Source organism: Gekko japonicus, unplaced genomic scaffold, assembly GCF_001447785.1.
Source record: "Gekko japonicus isolate JY-2015 unplaced genomic scaffold, Gekko_japonicus_V1.1 scaffold4, whole genome shotgun sequence".
NCBI classification, from domain to species: Eukaryota; Metazoa; Chordata; class Lepidosauria; order Squamata; family Gekkonidae; genus Gekko; species Gekko japonicus.
In genome coordinates, this window is record NW_015165234.1 from 2,782,813 (window position 1) to 2,800,244 (window position 17,432).

Consider the following 17,432-nt stretch of genomic DNA (forward strand, 5'->3'; position numbering starts at 1 on the left):
CAAGGATGGGCAAGTGGGCATCAACATGGCAAATGGGCTTCAATGTGGTCAAGTGCAAAGTGATGCACATTGGAGCCAAAAATCCTAACTATAAATACACACTGATGAGGTCTGAACTTGAAGAGACTGACCAAGAGAGAGATCTTGGAGTTATAGTAGATAACGCAATGAAAATGTCGAGACAGTGTGCGACTGCAATAAAAAAGGCCAATGCTATGGTGGGGATTATTAGGAAGGGAATTGAAAACAAATCACCCAGTATTATAATGCCTCTGTATAAATCAATGGTGCAACCTCATTTGGAATACTGTGTACATTTCTGGTCACCACACCTCAAAAAGGATATTATAGCATAGGAAAAATGCAGAAAAGGCCAACTAGAATGATAAAGGGTTGGAACACTTTCTCTATGAAGAAAGGTTAAAGTGCTTGGGGCTCTTTAGCTTCGAGAAACAATGGCTGAGGGGTGACATGATCGAGGTTTATAAGATTATGCATGGGATAGAGCAGGTAGAGAAAGAAGTACTTTTCTCCCTTTCTCACAATACAAGAACTCGTGGACACTCCATGAAATTGCTGAGCAGTCAGGTTAGAACAGATAAAAGGAAGTACTTCTTCACCCAAATAGTGATTAACACATGAAATTAATTGCCACACGTGGTGGCTACAAGCATGGATGGCTTCAAGAGGGAGTTGGATAAACATATGGAGCAGAGGTCCATCACTGGCTATTAGTCACAAGGTATAGGTAGGAACTCTCCATCTGGGGCAAGTGATGCACTGTATTCTTGGTACTTGGGGGGGCACAGTGGGAGGGCTTCTAGTGTCCTGGCCCCATTGGTGGTCCTCCTGATGACACCTGGTATTTTTGGCCACTGTGTGACAGAGTGTTGTACTGGATGGGCCACTGGCCTGATCCAGCATTGGCTTCTCTTATGTTCTTATGTGTGAGAAGCTGGGTATGTTTAGCCTGGAGAGGAGACAACTGAGAGGTGATATGATAACCATCATCAAGTACTTGAAGGGCTGTCATATAGAGGATGGTGTGGAGTTGTGTTCTATTTCCCCAGAAGGTCAGACCAGAACCAACAGGTTGAAAATAAATCAAAAGAATTTTTGGCTAAACATTAGGAAGAACTTCCTGACAGAGTGGTTCCTCATTGGAACAGGCTTCCTTGGGAGGTGGTGGGATAGATGGCTATCTGACAGCAATGCTGATTCTGTTAACTTTGGCAGATCATGAGAGGGAGGGCAGGAAGGGTTGCATCAGTGCTTAATTCTTGTGGTCCTTTCTTACACACCCATGGAAATGCTGATTGCCAGTTTGAAGGTCAGGAAGCAATTTTTCTCCAGTCTAGTTTGGCTGGAGATCCTGGAGGGTTTTTTTTGTCATCTTCTGGGCATGGAACAGTGGTCACTGTGTGTGTGTGGGGGGGAGGTATTTAAGAATCTCCTGCATTGTGTGGGGGATTGGACTATATGACCCTGGAGGTCCCTTCCAACTCTATGTTTCTATTACTCTAAACAAGGTTGCTAGAAAGTGTGAATGTTCATAAGCGTAGTTTGCTTTACTCCTAGTGAACCAGCATAGGCTCTGACTGCAGTTCTGTCCATGCCTAGATATGAAAGGACCAATGAACTGAGTACGGAGGGGCTAAATAGCAAGGAGGTGATAGAATTCTCTCTCTCTCTCTCTCTCTCTTGTGTGTGTATGTGTGTGTGTGTGTGCCTTCTTATTGATGTATTTTAATTAGATAGGCGGGAGAATAGTTCAGTGCCCAGACCCCTGGGTTTGCATCTACTTTTGTGTATCCTAAACAGGCTAATTGCATTTCTGCACTCTCCGTTGGGGAGAGTTTAACTAACCCTAATGATGGTCAGCTTTGTCTGGAAAATCCCTATTGGGCATTCCATTTTGCAGTCAACACTGGGACAAAACAGTGGATGGCGGGATCCATTTCAAAGGGGGCTTTTGCAGGGGCAGGCCTTTTACAAGCAAAAAAAATGTTTGACATTTGCATGCTATAATTCACCCTGCCCCAAAGGATCATTTCCAGGGGTGCTGTAATTGAGGGTAGCTAGGAGAGTGGAGGGGTTAGAGTGGATTTTAGGTGTGGGCAGGCAGTGGGCTCCAGTGGGTTGGGGGTCATCCCTGGAAACAGAGAGAGAGATTGGGTTTGAGACATTGATCCCTCTAAGCTGTGGAGTCTTGTGAGCAAAGATTCTAGATTGTGAGCTACTGGCATTAAAGTTGTGAGCAAGCAATTTGGCAGAGCAAAATCAGTTTGCTCTGAAGCCATTCTTCCTGTGCTAAGACCAAAAACATGTGAGCCGGATGCCAAAAAACTATGAGCTAGCTCACACGAACTCATCTTAGAGGGAACACTGTTTGAGAGTGAGAGTTGGATATTGTCACATGGGGGGCATTTTGGTGTGCCTGCTGCAGGGTTTGGATCCTCTTGCTGCAATCTCCTGAGCCCTCTGCAGAAGTTTTAGAAAATTTGGTAGAGGGGGAGGGAGGGGGGAAGCATGACATTGGACTCCGCTTGGGAAGGGTTGCCACCCACAAGAGGCTGTCTCTGCCGCCTTGCTGTGTGGTTGTTCCTGACATGGGCAAAGCCAGGCATGGGGCTGGTGGGCTCTTATCACAAGCAACCGCTGTGCCCTTTAGACTTGACACTCTGTGCCAGGGACTTTTCGTATGTGTCCTCCCTGAAGCAAAGCATACAGTGATCTGCCACTTTTTTGCATTAGCTAGCTCCAGGGCTTAATTTCAGCTGATGCTCAGCCCCCCAAGACTTAATGCAATTTTTTGGGCGGTTCTTTAAGATGAATGCTAGCTAATGCAAAAGACAGCTCTGGTATAGGAGATAGCACAAGTGTCCCCCTCTGGTCATGTGATGGTTCTGCATCCAGCCCCAGATCTTTGTGCTCCCCTTTTCCAAAGATGTAGTCCTAGAACCTGAGCTCTCACTATCCTGCAAACCTTGGGACTATTTGTAATGCCATGCTGGTTTGAAAAGAGTCTCTTAGCACATGCAGAGTTCATTACAATTGCTAAACTCATGCATTGGGGGGCGGGGTGGATGAATTAGGAGTTCTACAGTTCTAAGGATGATAGCGAAATGTAGGCTCACTCACAACTTTAATGCTAGTAGCTCTTTTGGCAGTCTTCTTTCATCTAGAAGATAATGCAAATTTGATTTTTTTTTGCTTTTCTAAATTTTAAAATTATTTTCTTGAGAATGATGCACATCAGCCTATGAGGATTTCTTCAAGGAAATAGCTATCACCTAGAAATAAAGAGCTATCTCCATGTGCTGGTCCCCCAAATTGCATGATTGTCAGAGGAATTGCATGATTGTCAGAGGAACCAAAATAAACCACTGGACTAATTTCTTGATGGGAATCTATGTTTTCCAGAACAGATCATCTGCTTGTCACAACTATTCTGAACTGTATCCTTATACATGTTGCAGTGATAGACACCGGATTTCTGCATAGACATATGCTTTAAAAAATTTTGAGGTGACATTTGTGTAATTATATGCAGCCTGATTATTATTTTTCCATACTATCCATGTTAAACCTTTGTTTTGCTTTGTTTTGTTTGTTTTTTTGCAATACAAAGCTTTCTTTGGAAGCACATGGAGTAAAACTGGATTGATACAGAGAAGAATACAATGGCTCCTTCAGAAGGAATTGTTTTGGATTCTGATGTTATCTGCAGCGGAGGCAGTCTTACAATTTCTGGGACCCTGGGCAAAAGTCTATGGCTGCGGTCACACACACGAAACAATCCACTTTCAATCCACATACATTCAGTGCACTTTCCAACTGGATTTTACTGTGTGAACTGGCAAAATTCAGTTGGAAAGTGCAATGAAAGTGGATTGAAAGTGGACTGTTTCGTGTGTGTGAGACCACAGCCTAGGACGAGAGACCTCAGAACCACTGCCACTATCCCTGCCCTTTCTGGGCCCACCCAAGTTGTGCAGTGACTGGCTCTTTCTTTCTCCCTCTGTGGGAAGAGGATGGCCACATGGGTGGTTGAAGGCCTGCCCAACCCTGGGCCCAGGGCAGCTCCCACATATGCCCCAGTGACTAAGACTACCCCTGGTTTCCAGTTAACTCAAAGCCAAAATGAACTCAGAACAGACAACGCGCATCAGGGCATGGGGACCTGGTAACACTGTGATTGCCCATTTCACTCCACACCCCAAATATGGGAGGCATGTCAGCCACAACACAGCCAAGAGCATGAGCATTTTAAAGAGGCAAGGCAGAAGGAAATGAAGCATCACCACCACAGCTACTGCACAGCTGTGAAGCTGCTCAACACAGTGGTCAAGTTGGTCAGTGAACAGTGAAGGCAAGATGAATTAATGGGTCAAAAATGTATATTTCCCTGCAAAACTAAGTTCTCTGCATGCCTAGCAAAAAAAAGTTGATGATGGTTAGTTTCTGGTAGATCACCAAACACTTGTGAATTTTGAAGTATTTCAAAAATTGCTAGGCAGTCCTTGTCCTGATCCGGCATTTTAAAACAAGAATGCATACTCAGATAAATTTCACAAACCTTAACTGTTAAGAAATCTTGAGTGCATACTCTTTTTTTGCAAATTTAAAATGCATTAACAGACTGTGAAGATGTAAGTTTTTTAAAAAGTTGATCATGCAGAACTGATGTTAGCCAACCTCTTTAGGTAAAACTGTTCAGGTACGATGCATTATAACAAAGTGCAGATCTCACCTTCAAGCAACATAAATAAGAGAAACACTAAAAAGGTATAGCAGAACTGAGGTCACCTGCATGGTTTATGGCCACATCTATCTTATTTCAGAAACACACACAGTGAATTAAAATGAACATTTCCTGTGCCCAGTCCCATGCTGGAATATATTTCCAAGGACTCTAGGAGACATTCAGGAATTCTTGTGGGAGAGATAAAAAGAGGCCGTATATTTTCAGAAAAGAGAGATTGTTCCTTCATGGGAAAAGCAATTTTGAAGTTATACATGTATTTGTCAGCAGTTTTCCAATGAGCAGAGGGATGCATTACACAGAGTTAAAGTTTAGGAAGTATTGCTGGGCAGATTATCTCCAGAAATACACGGTAATGCAAGGAACTCAGGCCAATTCAAATAATACTGAGGGAATAGTTTCTTCTTTTACACATGACTGAGGACTTCTCTTTCCTCAAGTTCTCTTTATATTTTCTCACAAGTGGTCTTATAATACTTGCTATATGCTGAATACCTCTGGAATATTAGTCATAATAAATAATAAATTATTGAAATCATAATAGAGTAGGGTTGCCAAGTCGAATCTTCTTACCGGCGGGGGATCATCGGCGGCCTCTGGGAGCTCCCCTCCGATGCGCACGCCGCCACCACGTCCCAGAAGTGATGCGCGGCTTTGATCACGTTGGGGGCGTGGCCCCAATCTTCAGAGGAAAAACCATAGAGTTTTCCCTCTGACGATCGGGGCTATGCCCCCAATGTGATCAGCCACACTGTGCTTCGGGGGGTGGAGTTCCCCCCGGGCCCCGATTCCGCGGTGGCGGAAATCGGGCCTCCAAAGTGGGGGTTTACCCGCCACCCACTCCCACTTGGCAGCCCTATAATAGAGGGGCTTTTCCTACCCCCCACTTGGCCACTTACTGACCCATGGGATATATATTCAAAGCTAACAATTGCTGCAGTTGAACAAAGTTTGAGTCCAGTGGGTGATTTCTGTGGCCAGGATTCAATAGGGTACTTTCAGTATGCCCAGGGCTTGGGCCTGCTGAGTTAGATTTTTAATATGATAGACAAGGGGATGAAATTTCCTGAGTTTCCATTTGCATTATCATTTTAAAAGTATGCATGAGTTTTTTAACCATTCCAGAAGCATCCACACAGAGTCTATGATATCTCTCTTAAAATGTCTTTAGACTTTGCGTTGTCCCCTGTTCATGTGTCTGTGTGCATCCAGCTGTCCTGAATGTATGCTGGGGGGGGGGGATAATGCAAACTAAAAACCATTAACTGCCTTTTTTGGTTCAAGTAAATGTCCAACAATGTTTTATCTTATTTGGATCGCTTTGCTCATCCTTCATCACACATGAAAATGTGAATTGATTGCTTCTGTCTCCACTGCTTCATTGATGTATTCTGCCCCAGTCAGTTGATTGATTCCCCCCCCCCCTGGAAAATGCCACCTCTGCTTTTGCCATTGGCTGCCTAATTTAGTTAGGATAGAATAGCCTATGTCTTTCCTTCTACCTAAACTTTTGCTGTGATTCATTTGGCATACAGAAAAATGATCCTTGGAGATATGTGCTGTTTTAAGATTATACATGTTGTGTAAAAATTAATCCCATGTGTAAATGTTTGCAAGCTAAGGGTTTAATGTTGGAATTACTCAGACAAATGAAGTAAAGTCCCTGTGTATTTATAAGACTGCATATTTGCTGTCCTCACAGAGACAGAGCACTTAAGGCTGGTCTTTGAAGAGAGCAGTGGTTGACCTGCATTTGAGTTGCCAGCTTGAAGGCAACCCAAGTCATTTGATTTTCACTCTGCGGAAGGGCTGTCAGTTTCCATCATTCTCAAGCAAAATACTTGTGCTGTGGAAAACAGCCATTTTTATGTTGTTTATGGAGATCCTCAAAGCTTGGTGGCCATCCATCCCTTGTTCTGAATCTGATGTTTGGACACAGCTCTTCTACTATACACTTGTGCAGAGCCCTCAAACGCTGCTAGCAGATTCCGAGAAGGGCTCAGTTAAGAACATACCTTTCCAATGCACAACACCCTTTTAAATATTTTCTGCAGTCTCAGTTTGTGCTGCTTACTAAGGCATTTCTTTCACATTAGCTTCCTGTGCTTTCACTCCCCCCCCCATTCTCCTTGTTGGTTCCTTCTTCTGGGCAGTTTTTGGATAGTATGGTCCCAATTCCATTGTTGTAGTGTAGTGTTTCTCTGAAAACACCCATGCAAAGTTTTAGACCATTGTATCGTACCAGATTCTTTTTAAAATTCATGTGGAAATTATTTCAAACATGGCCACATACACAACCTGGGGTGACAGCTTTCCAAGAATCGTGGCATATAAAAAACAGACAGAAATGCACACAGAGAATGATGGGAGGATAAATGGGTGTTCTTTTAGAATGTATAAGGAAAAGTTGCTTGTTTTATAGTCACTTCTTGATAAGCTATACAACTCAATACTTTCATAATAATGGTGCGTGGTTGCAAAATTGGGGGGAGAACCCCAAGAGATAGCATCAAGTCATACAGGTGAGACATGATATATATGAGTGTAATAGGAGGGGAGAAATGGCAAAACTGTATGATCTACTTAGGCCATACAAGAAAACCAAAATGCCAGAAGAATCTCACGTTTAACATCAGATTTCTATCCCTGCAGAATCAAGATGTCTACTTAGATTATGAAAATTGCTATTTCAAGAGGGATACAAACACATGCACAAATTAATTTCCTCTTTTCATGCATTTTCTCACAGCTGCTTACATTCATTGCTCCTCTATTCAGTTGCTGTTTCATCAACACCACGCTTAAAAGACATGAATTCATTCCCTTATCAGAAGATATCAGCTAACAGGTAATGGGAATGCTTAGTGGATATGATAAATTTACAGCACTATTTAGCCAATCAGATTTGGGTATTCATCAGCCTCACATAGATTGGGGGGGGGATGCATTCCTAAGGCAACCAAATTGACATTTCCTGTCTTTCTTTGCTAAGGTAATAGTTTCCTAACAGCTGTAGTTGTGTTTGAAGTGTGAGTAGTTGTTGCAGAATACGGAAGGGGGAGTATATTTGTATGTGCATCTGAATGAACATCCCATTGAAAACATTGCAGTGCATTGAATTAGTGGCCAGTCAGATGCAACAGGGAACACCACAAGCAGGATCCTCTGGCAAAAAGCAAGCACGCAAAGAACACATCTGCGGACTTTCCCCCAGAATCTCATAATCATAGGCCCTATCTGGCTCTCATGGCTAATCTTTACAACTCTCCTTTTAAATCAGTCTAAGTCAGAGGTGACATGACAATGAGTTACATTAGTCAGCTACCCACTGAGTGAAGTAATGCTTCCTTTCCACCATTTTTTGCAGGTATTTAGCTTGGGTGCTGTGGCAGACTGCACTTTAAAATCTCATATGTGCTGTATAAACACGTAACGGACTGTGAAGTGTTAATGCCTCATAGAGCCGGAGAGTCTTGAATGACAGGCTGCTCAAAGGAATTTGATTGGTTAGCATCAGTTGAGCAGAAAGACTTGGGAACTGACTGCTGAAGAGGACTCAGTTTGAATTTAGTTCTGATTGAGAACTGGACTGAGGAGAGTTTAGCACTGACTGAGAAAAACACTGACTGAAAACTGGAAAGGTTGGCAAGGAGGAGTGGGAGGACTGGTGAAGACCCCCATTTGGGCCAGAAAAAGGGATAGATCTTCTAGTTAGAGAAGTAATTCCCTGCCCAGTTGGAAAGGGAGATAGCTCAAAGAGTGGAGTGGTCCCTGATGTGTATAGAGAAAAAATTTGCATACTTGGTAGTGTATCCCTGCCTTATGAAACCTGAAGAGTCAGTTAAACTCAAGAAAGTGAACTGGAGAGTTTAGGCAACACAGAAACCAAATCCTTTTATCTCTAAGATTCTAAGACTGTGTGAAAAACTTTAAACTCTCAATTACTGGAAACATATGAATGTGAAATTACTAAGTTACCTCAGAGTGCATCATAGGTTTACCTCAGACATTTCACCCCGATTTCACCTGACCTTTCCCCCTCTACATTGAATAAAATATCTTGTTTATTTGAGAATGTTCTAAAGCCTCTCATGTGCCATTTTCAGAAGTTTAAGTTAAAGAGGTGTTCAAACAACTGGCAAGGGTCTGCAAAAATGTATGGATGAATATGACAGGTGTCAAACTCCTGACCACCTTCATTTCATTCTGGGCAATGCACCTGCCCCAATCTCGAGCCACCCAATGTAGCTCTCGACCAGTGGCTTGGCATATTTATGAGAACCCCTGGCCCACCACCCCAGAAGCCACAAGGCCTGCTAAGATAGGCCGGGCCAGATTGTTCTAAGGAAGATCACCCTTTCCAAGCCTTGAGCCACAAAGGCCCGAAAGCCGTTCTTGGAGGACCCTTTAATTCCTTTATAACAATGCCCAGGTGCTCACTGTTTGCAACTTCCTGACTGTGCTACCCCACCAAAGCAAAGGCAAATCCTCTGCTTAGGCCTTTGCCCCCACAAAGTGGTCCAGCAGCACCAGCACCCTTCGCCTCTAACCTGCTATAAATATATCGTTGACCTTGTTGGAAAGATGCACCCTGTCTCCCCTATACAGGTTTGTGAACTCGACCCGTATATCAGGGTGCAACAAGAAGATGCCCAAGCCGCCCTCCATAGCATTTCAAAGCTGCTAGTTAGCATTTCGTCCTGCCTGGTCTAAACCCCTAGGTTCCCCAATGCTATGCCACACCTGGCACGACAACATTGCAGACAAGACCAGCTGCACCCCAGGCCACTGGTCCGCGATGTCTGCCAAATCAGCCTTGGCCTGAATGACTAGGGCTTTACCTTTGACCAGACCCAAGTCATTATCGCCAAGGTGCATCACAAGCATGTGAGGAGGAGGACCATGCCTCTCCTCAAACAGTACCGGCATAAGCCTAGGCCAGTGCATGCCTCTTCAGCCAAGCCACTCGACCTCAGCCCACTCACTGCAGCCCAACTGGGAACTGATGTGCATCCTCTTGGCCTGGTGAGCAGCCCAAAACACCATGCTGTGGCCACAAATAAGCACTCAGCTCTTCCAATGGCAACCAGCAGCACCTAAAACAAGAACTAGGTTAATCAGACAGAACAACAAAGGAGCATCCAGGTTCAAAATTAATTGATCATCCTTATTCTACTAAACTGAAGGATGGCAATTTAGACTTTGTTTCATGCGGCTGCCCTAGTTGCATTCTTTGGGCCCCTGAGAATTAGTGAATTGGTGGCCCGATCCCGACAAGACAGATGGGGATACGCACTTTGCTTTAGGGATGCTCAGATTAGTGGGGATAGCCTGCACATTACAGTTAGGTGTTCCAAGACGAACCAATTACGGAAATGTGTAGTGGTATCAGTGGGTTCTTGTTCAGATCTTTGTCCTGTCACTGCACTAAATTCCTATCTGGCTCTGAGGGGTTGGAGTGAAGGTTTTATATTTCTACATAGGGATGGATCTCCATTAACAAAATTTCAATTTTGGGCTCTGGAAGCTTTGGGCCTTGGTAATTTTCAATTTGGTACACATTCTTTTAGAATCAGGGTGGCATCCACTGCGGCGGCTATGGGGTATCTGGTAGCTGACATTCAGAAACTTGGCAGGTGGAGGTCAGCACACTACAAGATGTATGTTTGGAGCTGCAAAGTCTAAAAGTTAAAGGTTGATGACTACCCACGAGCCCTCCTCACTCAAAGGGAGACCTCCTCCCCAACCCACCGAAACAGGCCGCCCGCCATTGAAGCCGCTGGCAACATGGGCCCGCTTCCACCGCTCACCAGCACATGCCACCAAACTGCCGTCCTTGATGCGGCCGCCACTGCCGTCCAGCTCCCACCGCCACAGGCTTCCCAAAGCCCGTTTGACCACCACCAAGTCTGCCCGCCGCGTCAGAGCTTCCCCACCACTGTTTAGGCAAAAGGCCTGAAAGAAGGCAGCGGCCCACTCCCCGTGCTCTCTCCACACCGAGCACGCCGAAGAACTGCAAAGGCAGAGGGCGGGAACCGAGCCTAAATAGGCTGGCTCCACCCCCTGCCTGCCGCTGTGCAAAGCGCAGTGCTGGCGCCACTCTTCCTCCTTACAAGGAGGCAAATCAGCCCCCTCCCACCAGCACAAGCTAACTTCACCTCGCAAAAAAGCGAGCATATGGCAAATGTGAATAGAAGGGGAGGAATTCCTGTACTGCTGTCTACCTATTGAGATCTATTGATAGAAAATGAAGCTGAACAGGAGAATGTTGACGCTAGCCTTGTCTCTGTGAAACAATTGTGCTCTGAAGCATCCCAAGGACAAGCTCTTGTGATCTACTGTGTGCTTATTCTATATTAATGCTTATCTCTGCTATTAAAATCAATATGGCTGAAAAATGTTCAGTGTCAGCTGGATCGAGCCCACTCTTCTCTATAACAGCAGAATGAAGTGGGAATGAGGTTTTAAAATACTAAAGAAGAAGAATAGATGGTTCCATTTCAGAGTGCAGGTGGGAATCACATTTTAAAATGTTTCATTTACAAATTTTCTGCTAATAGAAAACTAGCACAGCAAGATATGTCAGCTAGATGTTTTCTCTCCAATTTGCTACTGTGCTTTTTCTACCCTCTGCAGATACTTCTTTTAAAAATGCGATACAGCATTAAAAATGGCACCCTCCAGATGCAATCTGAAGTGGTATACTCCCCTCTGCTGAACTTGTAGACTAGACCTGTGGACAGGCCTCCTCAGATATCCAGAGAGCTAGAGTTGCCAGCCTCCAGGTGGGGCCTGGAGATCTCCCAGAATTACAACTGAACTCCAGACAGAGATAAGCTCCCCTGGAGAAAATGGCTTCTTTAGAGGGTAGGCTCTATGACATTACACCCAGCGGAGGTCCCTTCCCAGGTTCCACTCCCAGATGTCCAGGAAGTTCCCAACTTGGAGCTGGCAACTCTAAGAGAGGCCCAGGCCAGTTCCAGCTTTTGAGGCTGCTAGATATAGTAAAATATTTTCTTTTGTAAAAGACAATGCATAATGTTTATAAAAGAAGGGCAAAAAATTAACAAGTGCTTAAATTTAAGCGCTTTGAGCTTGCAACCCAGGCCAAATGCTTCCGCCCGACCTTGCCTTTGTCAGAGCATTGGTTCCCTTAAAATTTCTAAGCATTTGAGAATTCCAGAGTTTTACCATGTGCATCATTTCAGTCTGGAAATGAGTAAATGATTGTATGTTGACTGAAGAAGTTCCCCAAAATTGCATGCATGTGATCAAAGACCTCTTTCATGCATTGGTTTACCATGAAGTTCAAGACTGACTGTTGTAATGGGCAAAATTATAGATTCACAATTCTCCTCAGAGCATGGCCAGCTAGAATCAGTTTCCACCACAAAAACTTTCCTTGCTCCTTGGATGCATAGAGTTGCCATATACTGGGTAATACTCATTTTACTTTAAGCAAGAGAGATGACAAGAAAATAAAGTATAATAAAGCAGACCTGTCAGCATTCACAAACATGATTCAGTACATTTACTGAAGTCAAGAAATCTATTTTCATCCAAGACTTCCAAATGCTACATGGCATATATGTGTTGCTTCTGTCTCGATTAAATAATACCACCAGGGTACAGAGCTGTTTCAGTTCACCAACAATCACAAGTCATGTTTATTGTCCCTTTCTTATTTTATTCATTTATAAATAGCTTTTGCATGGAAAGGTTTTCAGTAAATTTCATATAATAATACTGAACAGAAGTAATTTGTTTTGACATTAGCACTAACTTCGATTGAGATTTGATATAGTAAGTTATTGGAGTATTCATCAATAATTTCCTGTTTAGGAACAGTGAAACTACAGGTAGTTATGGCACACTCCAATCATTTAAAATGTTGCAAGGCACTTTTGGGACCCTGCATGCTGTAAAAGGAATAAAAAGGGGCTCTTAACCTACAAAGAGACACACTCTTGAAAAGTGTGGATTATCAGACAATGGCCCTTTCTGTAATGACAGCTTACTCCAGAGAATCCAAGGAATCAAGTCTTAAGGGTTGGCTTTGCAGTCACATGCATTTCCTCTGCACTGGTTTCCCCAACCTTCTGGTTTATTTGTGTATTCTGTATGTATCCTGCACCTACAAGCAAAACCCACATTTTTTTGACTGACGCATTTGGGAGCAGGGAATCCCCTAGTCCTTTATATTTACTGATTCCTTCTTATGCTCTCTCTGACTTTTTAAAAAGTTTGCCTGAATGGAAAGACATGTCCTCTTTTGTCTTTGGAGAAGGAGGGAAAGAAAACAGAACAGGAAGGGAGCATCAACCTAAAGAGAGAGAGGTGGAAACAAGGAAGAGCAGTGGGCAGCACTTAAATATCCGCAGAAACAATCCTACTTTAAAAAGGATTAGCAATCAAAAGCAGATGAGAACAAAGAATTGCAGAAAAAATCGTTTTGGTAGTTGCAGGGCAGCAGTGTGCTGGAAGTGGTCTGAATGCAGATTCCTGTAAAACAAATGCAGAAACAAGAGAATACCCCGACATGAATTGGAAGTGGGAGGGAATGTGGATGTGCTCAGAAACGAAGGCAAAATATGGATGCAGAAACAGCAACAGGGAGCGGTGGTGCAGGCGGTTAAATGCCTGCTGGTAACATCTGGTAACATCTGCGAACAGCTGCTACAGCGGTTCGAAACCCACCACAGCCAGGTTGAGCTCCTGGCCCTAGTCCCAGCTCCCGCCCACCCAGCGGTTCGAAAGCAAGTAAATATTGTGAGTAGATTAATGGGTACCTGCCCTTAGGTGGCAGGGGGCACCCTCCCCCATATGGGGGTGTGCGGCAGGAGCATCAAAGCGGTGGCAGCGGCAGTGGCAGCGGTGAAAAATGGTGGCGACGGTGGAATGGCGAGGCATCGGATTGACGGAGCGAGGCAGCAGAGTGATGGAGGCAGAGACAGAGGCAGAGCCATAGGAGGACGTGGTGACATGCGCAGGTGCAGCGGAGCTGGATCGGACGTTAGCTGGGCTGTAAGTCGACATGTACCACGCACTAGAGGAGCCTGCCTAGAAAGAAAGCCGCTGGACCGAAAAGACCTTGGAGACACCAGGAACATCGGAACACTGACGCCCGAAAAAGACCACCCGGGAACAAGCCAAGAACGGTGAGCCCTGCCACTTGGGTGTTGGTAGGTAGCCCCGACCCCTGTAAACATGTGGCCTTAGTTAGGGATAATTCGGAACTGTGTAAACTGCTCAGAGACCCTTCAGGGTTTGGAGCGGTGTAGAAATCTAAAGTAAAAATAAATATAAATATAAACAATAACTACTTTTTTTAACCACAGTGTAGTTCAGCATCCCGGCTTGCCTTTGGAGAGAAGGATGTCTCCCTTGAAAAACGTAGCATTTAGATACTGATTGAAGCATTTCTTGTGAATGCAATCATACATGTTCCTAGCATGATAGTCATCTCACTGCATCACACCCCTAATCTTTACTATAGAAATAAAGGCCCATCTATTGTAAAGAAAAACACAATTGCCGCTATTGTGCAAAGGTTATCTGAGCTGATTTGCACCGTCATCACAATGTTGTTAGAAGTGATTTAAGCAGTCCCACTAACTAGCTTATAAGGACTGAAAGGATCCTGTTTCCCAGTTTTACGTTTACCCTCTATAAAACTGATCCAGCCACTAGTCCCCACTATATGGGGCAAGCTTCCTTAGCCAGATATTTGGGGAATTATTCAACCTGCTCCTTTATCCACTGGCTTAAGGGATTCCAACAAATCCATCAGTTGTGCATAAGAGAAGAAGAAGAAGAAGAAGAAGAAGAGGAGGAGGAGGAGGAGGAGGAGGAGACTGGATTTATATCCTGCCCTTCACTACCTGAAGGAGTCTCAAAGCGGCTTACAAACTCCTTTCCCTTCCCCTCCCCACAACAGGCACCCTGTGAGGTAGGTGGGGCTAAGAGAGCTCTGACAGAAACTGCTCTTTTTCCAGAACAGCTGTGCCAGAGCTACGGCTTGCCCAAGGTCATCCAGCCAGGTGCATGTGGAGGAGTGGGGAATCAAACCCGGTTCTCCCAGATTAGAGTCCGTGCACTTGACCACTACACCAAACTGGTTAAGGTACCATAAAATGATTGATTTTGATAATGAGGGGATTATGTTTTGTTGCTGCACATGATTACATTTAGCATCCTCTCCTTAAAATGATTCAGGGAAGTGCCCTCGGACAACCATTTAGAAACCACATTTCCACAGAGTTACACCCTTCTGAGTCCATTGATGTCCATGGTATAAGTCTGCCCAGGGTTGTACTGCTCAGGATTGCACTGAAACAAATTAGGTTTAAGAGTGCTGAACTTTGTATGGATTGTGTCTCATGTAAAATTTGGCTTATGACTTGATTGCAAAAAGAAATCTCAGTCTTCTTGAAAACCTCATTTTTAAAAATTCCAGACTACATGTTTTTGCTTGGTTCTTGCACAAAACTTTCTAGTTAACCAGTCTCAAAGGAACCCTGAGATTCAGCTATAGCTGGCTTCATGAAGACTACTGTCGTGGCTTTGAAGATTTAACTTGGTTATTAATATTTAGAGATCAAGGCTGATGCATCAACGACCCTATTGTCAATAGACATCGAGTCAGAAGCAATTCACAAAAAACTAGCCATTTCAAACAATGGCAAAGGGAAAATGTTGAAGTATTTTATTACACTATTAAGATTTAAGCAAAGATTTAAGATTCTTACAATGACTTTTGATCTGTGAGCCTAAGGCTGATCTGCCATATTTTAGGATGCTTCTTCCTTCCTCCCATCCTTGCTCAAAAACCTGTTCTTTAACTTGCTGATCAGTAAGCAACCTTATCTCAGTCAAGGGTCTGTTCCATCCTTATTTCCCATGAAATATGTGCAGAGGGTATGTTTTCTTTAGAAGGAATGCAAGATGTACTCTGAAAGAAGGGTAAAATTGAATTATGTTTAAGAACAGAATTGATTAACTTTCTTTTGGAATTCTGGACCCTGACCTTTTGTCCGTTTTATCCTATAAAAGAAGAACTTTGGATCTTGTTCAGTATGCCAGCTTGATTCTATCTTGCTAGCATCAGAGTGATCGTTCTAATAAATTTACTTAAGTGATTTGTCTCTCCAAACATACCTCAGAAATGGGGTAGGGTACCTATACTAGAAATAGAAAGGCTCCCTTAACAAAAAGCTTTTCCCAGGAGGAATCACTGGCAAAGGGCACCAGTAGGTTTGCCCTACACATCATGGTTATTCAAATTATCCCACAGAAATTAATATTAAAGTTTAAAAGTGTACTGGGAAGAAGTAAAATCATTTAACACTGAGCCTTAAGACTGTCACAGTATAACAGAAAATGTTTTCCATTACCAAAGCATTGTATGAATAATAGATAATGACTGATAGAAATAATAAATAATATAGCTGCAAGCATAGTAGGATGTACTCATCCTAGTTATAGATGCATCATCATCATTTGTCTATTGAAACTGTTTGGTCAAGACTAGAGTTGAACCAAATCTTCACGAGTTTTGGAGGTGGTTTCCATGCTGGGGAATTCCAGGTGAACATCGTTTGTGCCTGTGAAGAAATGCATTTTTGGTTGTATGCCTGAACTGAGTAAAACCTTCATGAGGAGTTTTTTAAAAAATTTCTCTCTGGGCAGAGAACAGGCAGGAAGGAGGAAGTCAGTTCAATGGTTTTCCAGCCTCACCTCAGCTGCCTCTTAAGAAATGCTAATAGATGCTAGACACAATGGGATGGTCCAGCTCCCTCCCCCCCCAGCAGGGAAGAGAGATTTGGAGGAATTAAGGCTAGAAAGACTTCCGGAAGAAACTCCTGGAGATTTCAGGAAAAGTTTATTTGACCTGGCCTGACCTGGTCAGTGGGAGGGGAAAGAGAGAAGATAAAACTCCTTGGAGCAAGGAGGAAGGTCTCTTTAGTGCTGATTCCATCGAAGCAGACAGAACTGAGGTATAGAGGAAGCGGCCATTGCCATGTTCTAGCCTGCACTCCTGAAGGAGGCTTGAAGGTAATGGCACTCTTGTAAAAATCTGTAGCTTTCTAAAAGAAGCCTGCCTTACATATAACAACTGATTGGGCATGAGGGAGGGACAGAAGAACCGCATTTTACCCTTTTAAATCCCTTGCTCAATTTGGTGCTGTGCTACAAGTATGCTTGTGAACATTGTCTTTTAAATAAATGCTTTATAACTTTTGATCCTGGTAGTGGTTCTCTGTGCCACATAGAACTCCACCATCTTGGACACACTATTAAAAAAAAAGAGCATCAGGAGGAATGGGCAGTCAGTCAATTGGCAAATGGCTACTTCCCTAATGGTGCACAAAGCTGTCCCTGCAGTAACCAGACTCTGGGTAGCGGGAGACACAGAGACAAGGCCTCAGAACTTGGAAGGGGAGCCAGGAGTCTTGACCCTCCCAGTGGGCAATTCCTACAAAGGTCTGGTGGTGGCAGTGGTTGACTAGAGAGACAGAGATAAGCCCCTCCAGGTGTTGGGAAAACCCAGGAGATAGGGTTGCCAGGTCTGACTCAGGAAATATCTGAGGACTTTGGGGATGTGATGTCACTTCCAGGTCACTTCCAGGTCAAAGGTCAAGTGATATCACTTCCCAAGCTCTGGTGG